The 7,497-nt window shown below is 36.0% G+C and overlaps 1 pseudogene; it reads right to left on the reverse strand.

Annotated features, from left to right (window-relative positions):
- Positions 1-5,369: 5,369 nt before the first annotated feature.
- Positions 5,370-6,336, reverse strand: LOC126059459 (olfactory receptor 2AK2-like; annotated as a pseudogene).
- Positions 6,337-7,497: the final 1,161 nt, after the last annotated feature.

Genomic DNA, 7,497 nt, shown 5'->3' on the forward strand with positions numbered 1-7,497 from the left:
GAGACATTATTCTCCTGATTTCCTTTAGGTCTTTGACCACGTTTAACACAGTAGATTTAAACGATTTGCCTAGCAATTCCATGTCTTTGGTTCTTCAGGGACTGCTTTTACCGATTTTTTTTTTCCTGTGAATTGGTTGTACTTCCTGTTTCTTGGCATGCCTAGTATTTTTACCAAATACTGGGCTTTGTGAATTTTATGTGTTAACTCTGAAAAACAGATTCTCCAGCCTACCTAGTGCTTGCTGTTATTGTTGAGGGCTGCGGTCATCTGTTTAGTGACATTTCCAAACTATTTATTTGTTTATATGTATTTATTATTTTGCATAGACTGTTTTCTTTGCCATGTGTGGTCACTGAAGTCTATCTTCAGTTATTTTAGTGGTCAACCAGTGACCTGATAGAGACCTTTTTTGGAGTCAAAAAGAGAAGAAAAAGAAAACTAAAAACCCTTTCCTGGTCATTGAAGATTGACTCTGAATCACCTACAATTGGGCCTTAGTCTATACCTCCGTTTGTGCAGAGCCCAAAGATCTGCCAGAGGCTCAAACCTAGGGTCCTCTCAGGTCTTGTCTGAGCATGCATTCAACCTGGGTATGTGCATTGGATCTCTGATCCTTCAGTACATTCAGTATCTCTACAAACAGTTTATTCTCCCATGCATCTGCCTCATCAGCCTCTTCTTTTCCAGGCTATCAGGTTTGTCTGCTTCTTTCCCTGTTCTCCATTCCTTACCTAAGCTGGTTATGGCATTACATGTCTTTAAGGCTTTTGACAGACAGATACCACCTGGTAGCCACTCATGTCTGAGAGGAGTAAAGCCAAGGCCTATCTCAGAGCAGGTATCTCTGGAACTACCAGATTGGTCAAAATAAACAACAACAACATTTTTAGAAAAAAGATCTGTCTTGTCCACACCCTGGCACCAGCAAGCCACACCAGGAGTGTGGGCCGCTGTCTTCATGGCAGCTGCCAAGTGGAGAATGGGGGATAGTAGGTGAATAAACAAAAATGCCACAATTTTTCATCAAAATTCAACAGCATCTTTTCTCACGAAGCACTTAATGTTTATTCTGTCAGTTTTTTTTTTCCACTTATTCATTGCTTCAGGGAAACCCTGGCGGCCTAGTGGTTAAGTGCTATGGCTGCTAACCAAAGGGTCGGCAGTTCGAAGCCTCCGGGCGCTCCTTGGAAACTCTATGGGGCAGTTCTACCCTGTTCTATAGGGTCGCTATGAGTGGGAGTCGACTCGACGGCATTGGGTTTGATTTTTGTTTTTCATTGCTTCAGTGGAGGGAATGAATCCTATACCTTCTTAACACACTGTTTTCTGTAACATCCCCTCTCCTGATGTTTTTAAGTGGCCTTTCTCTTATTTCAGAAACACTGGTGGTGTAGTGGTTAAGTGCTATGGCTGCTAACCAAGAGGTCAGCAGTTCGAATCCACCAGACGCTCCTTGGAAACTCTATGGTGCAGCTCTACTCTGTCCTATAGGGTCGCTATGAGTCGCAATTGACTTGACGGGAGTGGGTTTGGTTTTCTGGTTTTCTCTTATTTCAGTATTTGCTTGGTTGCTGTAAATATTTTAAAACTTTCTAAATTTCTAAAAAAGTTGATTCTAACACTTTTTGCTTTGTTGTTGTTTCTGTGCAGGAACAGGCCCTCCACAGAAGGTATCTGAGGCTATCAACTTGGTCATTTTCACTGACAGTATCCACATCTCATTTTTTAAAAATATACACGGATATACAATTGATCCAACAACTTTCACTGAAATGTGTATCCTTTTATCACTCCCCATACAAGCACCTGACATATGTGACTCATAATTGTACACATATGTGTGCATCTGAATTATGTATTCTCTTCCATTGGTCTATAATTATATCAATACAAATTTTTGATATCATGTAGAATGATGCATCTCATTTTATTATTTTTAAAATTCCCTTTGAGCTATTACTGTTTTTTGCATCATTTTGTATAAATTCTATAGCCAACTTGTAAATTAAACACACACACATGCACACACTGATGGGATTCTAATGGGGATTATATTGAATTTATGTAATAGTTGAAATGATTTATTTTTTCACTGTTCAGTATAATTCATGGATAATGCACTTAAATATAATTGTTTCATTACAAGTAAGTATGGGTAGCAGCTAGGGGGAGGCATGAGGAATCTTCTCAAGTGCTAATAATATGTTACTACTTTCATATAGGTTTGTTCAATTTGCGATAATCTATGTGATTAGTTGTGAATGTACTGTATATGGATTTCTTTATTCTATATAACTTACACAAATCATCCTTCAAATTGCTATTTACTTAAAAAAAGTTTGTTAGCTATAGCTATTGAAGTTTAGGCATCGTGTTTAGTCAGGTTTAGGCTCTACTGGAACTCAAAAGCATGAAAATGGTCAAAAATACTACAAAAATTAATTACAATAATAAAAGATCAAGGATGTATAAAACTCTAAAGCCAAGATCAAGAAGCTGGGGTGGAGATTACCTGAAACTTGAAGCTAGCAACTGGACATGCAACCATATACTTCAGCGACTGATGTGGTCTGCAGATGTGAACTTTCATGCAATCTGTCTGTGTGAAAAATATTTAAATATGTTAAAATTCATTAAATTTGAATGTACATTTATTAAAATATGGATTTGTTATTTTCGTGTTTGATAGTAAGTATAAATTAGAATTTCAAACTTTATGTAAAACACAAATGGTTTACACATGTAAGTAATTTCACCACCAATTCCATTCATAGATATATACAAAATACAAACTCTTGTTTATGGGAAACAGGAGACAAATGCAACAATGTTTATAAGTGCATTGTATATAATAGTAGACAACTAGAAATAAAACCAGCATCTATCAGCAACAACACCAACAACAAAAAATGGATAAATGTGTAGTATAGTCTTAAAATAGAATGTCATTCAACTGTAAAATAGAATGGGCTGTCATTTCATTCAACCTGGAGCATTAGTAATGTCAACTGAAAAAACAGTTTTCAAAAAGATTATCTACAACTTAAGACCCCTTTATTAAGTTCTACAGCATCTAAAAATATTTTCTAATACCCTATGAATTCCATATTATAATTCTAGCAAGAGAATTAAAAATCCAAAAATTCAGAATGATGGTGGAGGTACAGGAGGATATGAGGAGTCCCTGGATGGTGCGAACAGTTAACATAGTCACTGCTAATTGAAAGCTTGGTGGTTCGAGTCTACCCATAGGCACCTCAGAAGAATGGATTGGTGATCTACATTAGAAAAATAAGCCGTTGAAAACCCTACCAAGAACAGTTCTACTCTGACACACATGGGCTCGCCATGAGTTGGAGGACCACTAAAGATAAATTTACTATTTTAGTTGTTGGGTTGGGTGGTGAACTTACAGGTATACATTATATTATAAACAAACTGACCGAAGTAAGGCATTCATAGACCAATAAACACATTTTGTCTTGAACCAAAAATGAGTGTTCCTAAAGGCCATTACATATAATTATTAAAATTATTGACAATGGATCCAAAAAAATCTTGTCAGTGAATCTCTAAAATACTTCACAGAAATGTACGCTTTCTTCCAATACCATTGTTCATGCACTGATGGCACACTGGTTGTATTTTGCTCTCATGGCTTATATCCCACTTTATATTTAGCACCAAGTAGTTTAGCAACCCACTGCATTATTCGTTATCAACACTCAGACTCTAAGAAGTTTTCATATATTACTGATTGGAAAATAAATGATTGAATTCAATTTGGATAACGCTAAAAAAAAAAAAATTTTTTTTTTTTTATTAGAGCTAAACGTGCCTAATTTATGACCAAGCAATTTCAATTTAGGTATATGTACAAGAGAATAGAGTTCACGTGTCCTCAAAAAACACTTGTACAGGAAGCTTTATGGTAGTTTTATTCATTATAGTCAAACATTTCTGACATCAGAATGGAAATAATTATTCTAAGCCATATGATGGAATTCAGCTTTGTAATAAAAATGATGGAGACACTCAAAAATATGGTTAAACCTTTTAAACATGTTTAGGAAAAAAAGCCAGACATCAAAGAGAACTTATTTTCTGATTTAAAAGTTTCGACTCAATGGTGATGAGAAATAAGAGCTTCTATTTAATGGCGATAGAAGCCAGAATAATGATTGTAATTGTGGGCCCAAGGCATTAACATGAAAGGAGCATAAGAGATGATGAATGATGAAATGCTCCACCTGTGGTTTCCCTCAAGCTGTAATGATGACAGTTTCACACTTCCAGTTGTTAATTTCAAGTTTTAGCCCAATTCTGAAAGCTTCTTATTTCATAGTATTTCACATCCCATGTGTCCACAAAACTCAAATGTCTGCTTTCTCCCAGTCTCCTGAATCTGCCCAGTCTTTGCCTCTCCACTAATATCACCTTGGTCCAAGGTAATATCTTGTCACAGCTGGACTACTGCAATGGCTTTCTTCTGCCCACATCAGTTCTCTACCACAACTCTGCAAAGGTAGCCCATTGTTTTAGGTTCAAAGCCACAATCCTCACATCGATCTAATTTACACTGTAAGACCCGGCCCCAAAACATATACCTATTTTCTGTGTCTCACCAATTTACTCCTTGATCTTTTGTGACTATGCTGGGCATGTCCCCACCTCAGGGAATCCTCACTTGTTCTTTGCTCTTCCCAGAACATTCATCCACAAATATCCACTTGTCTCTCTTCCTCGACTCCTTTTAGTTTTTGACAAATGTTGCATTCTTGGTTCTCCCTTCTCTGTCTGACTTAACATTGCAAATATCCTTTGTTTTCCCGATTCCAATTTTCCACTTAGTTCTTCTTCATGGTGATTGATTAATACTTTTTGGTAAAAAACATACAGAGTTAAAGCATTAAAGCCCTTGTTCAATGAATGAATAAATAAATAAATAAGCGGTTGTATGCATTTTGCTCTATATTATAGTTTGGTCATCATATGTATTTTCCTGATATTATGTATTATATGGTAAATTATATTTCATGTGCATTTTATTTCAGAATATTAAAAAAGGTACTAAAAATTTGTTATGACATGGGAGCATTGTGTTGACCGGGATTAAATCTATTGCTTTAGAAGATAAAGTTGATAATGGCAACCATTCTCTTGCTTTTACACAGCAAATCCACCCAGTTCCAATAACAATGCTTTAGTTATTTCTGAAAAGTGGAGAAACCAAGGCATTGTTACATTTATTTATTTTGTAAACATTTCTTTGAGCTTACATCTCTCTAGACAGTAGGCTAATCAAATCATGTTGTTCAGTCTCAAACTATAAAGGGTTCTTAAAGTCATATTTTCTGTACAAATGTCTATTTTCCCAAAACTCTTTTCATAGCCCCCATGACCTCCTTATTCCTCAAACTGTAGATAAATGGGTTCAGAAGAGGTGTAATGATACTGTAAAACACCACCACCACTTTATCTTCCTCAGGGTAATGCAAGGTGTGTGGTCTTGCATTACCCTGAGGAAGATAAAGTGGAGAGAGCAGTCCCATAGAATAGGCTTGCCACAATCAGATGAGAGGAACACGTGGAGATGGCTTTTGTCTGCCCTTTACCTGAGCTCATCTGGTACACCACAATAAGCACTCAGGCATAGGAAGCCAGAATGGCCATGAATGGTAGTAGCAGAATGATAAGGACACTAAAGAGGACGGTATACTTATACTAGGAGGTGTCCTGACACACCAAAGGCATTAGAGATGGAACTTCACAGAAAAAGTGGTTAATGATCCGAGATGTACAGAATGGAAGTTGAAATACATACAGTGTATGTATTAAAGCATTGATAGAACTACTGGCCCATGCACATGTGACCATGGACAAACAGATCATCTTGCTCATGAGCACAGGATAATGTAAAGGGTGACAGATCGCTACATACCTATCATAAGACATGAAACCAAGAAGAAGAGCTTCAGTTCCACCAAGGGTCAAAACCACAAAGGTTTGAATCTTACAACCTAAAAAAGTAATGGTCTTACTATTTGACAGGAAGTTTGCTGCCATCTTGGGTACCGTGGTGGAGATGTACATCATGTCAATGAAGGAGAGCTGACTGAGGAGGAAGTACATGGGAGTGTGGAGTGGAGTGTCCAATCGGATGAGGTGGATCAGTATGATATTCCCCATTAAAGCCACTGAGAAGAGGCCCACAATGGTAACAAAGAGGACAGTGTTCATTTGGCCATATTGGAAAAAGCCAAGAAGTACAAATTCTGTTCCAAAAGTTTGATTTTCTGTCTTCATGGCTTAAATAAAAATAAAGCAGACAATATCTGAAAATTCAGTGTAAACAACATTGAATGTCCTTCAAAAGAAAACAAAATGATTATTAAATGCAGTAGAATTTCCTTGAATCACTTTAGGTGACTATTTCTGCCCTTGTTTCTATGCACTGAATCTGTGTCTGTTGAGCAATGGCCAATTTGAAAAAAAAAATTTTATCTGGAAATAAAAATTTAGATGATTTGCCAACATGAGTCTTTTCTCCCCTTTTAAATATCTTCAAGATGAGAGATTGGAGATGTGCTTACTTGGTATGAAAAAAAAATCTTTCACTCCATTCATTTAAATAATTAAACATGACAGTGATGTTCAAATATGGTATAATATTCTTACAAAAAGAATTTCTTTCTCCATTTCTCAATTTTGAAATTATATTGGCTATAGGTTGTAATAAATGTTATATTACCATTTGTATGTCAGGAATACTACAACTCTTGTAAATGAATTGGTGATTATTTCTATAATATCTGTAATTGTATGTGGAAATTTGTTGCCCGGGCAAAAAACAAATATGCAAGACCTTTAAGAAGGGCTGGAGAAAGAAACACTAAAATGTTACGTTAGCAATTATTAATCTAAGTTTAACTCAAGGAACATGTCAAGAATGGCATTTTGAATTTGACTTGGTCCTTTTATATTAATAGGGGAAATTTACATTTAAACTGCACTTGGATGAAATGTCAGTTAGTAAAATGTTATTACTTGCTCCTCAGTTGAGATATGGAGTCAAAAGGTATTGATGCCCCATTAAAATTTGAAAGTTTTAGGTAATTGTTATTACAAATATTGCTCAACGAAGTTGAGAAATTAAAATTATTTTCAGTAAAAACTAGTCAGCTTTAATATAAAGTGTGACAAATATGAAAATTAATTGACAATACCAACGGTTGATTATACATACATGCAAATATAAATACAATTCTAGCATATAGAACTCAATGATCTATCATAAAGTTTTATTTATTGTTGACCTGACTATACTTGGTTCAAGGTGCAGTCACTTATGCTAAGCCCCACATCAGCAAACCAAACCTAAGTCTAGTTCCTACAAATGCCTGACCTTCCCAGAAGCCAAAATGTGAGTTAACCAATTAAGACTTGCCTGCTGAGCTTAACCAAGTTCAAAACGTTCCATTAATCCCATCCCCA

Source organism: Elephas maximus, chromosome 16 (assembly GCF_024166365.1).
Source record: "Elephas maximus indicus isolate mEleMax1 chromosome 16, mEleMax1 primary haplotype, whole genome shotgun sequence".
NCBI classification, from domain to species: domain Eukaryota; kingdom Metazoa; phylum Chordata; class Mammalia; order Proboscidea; family Elephantidae; genus Elephas; species Elephas maximus.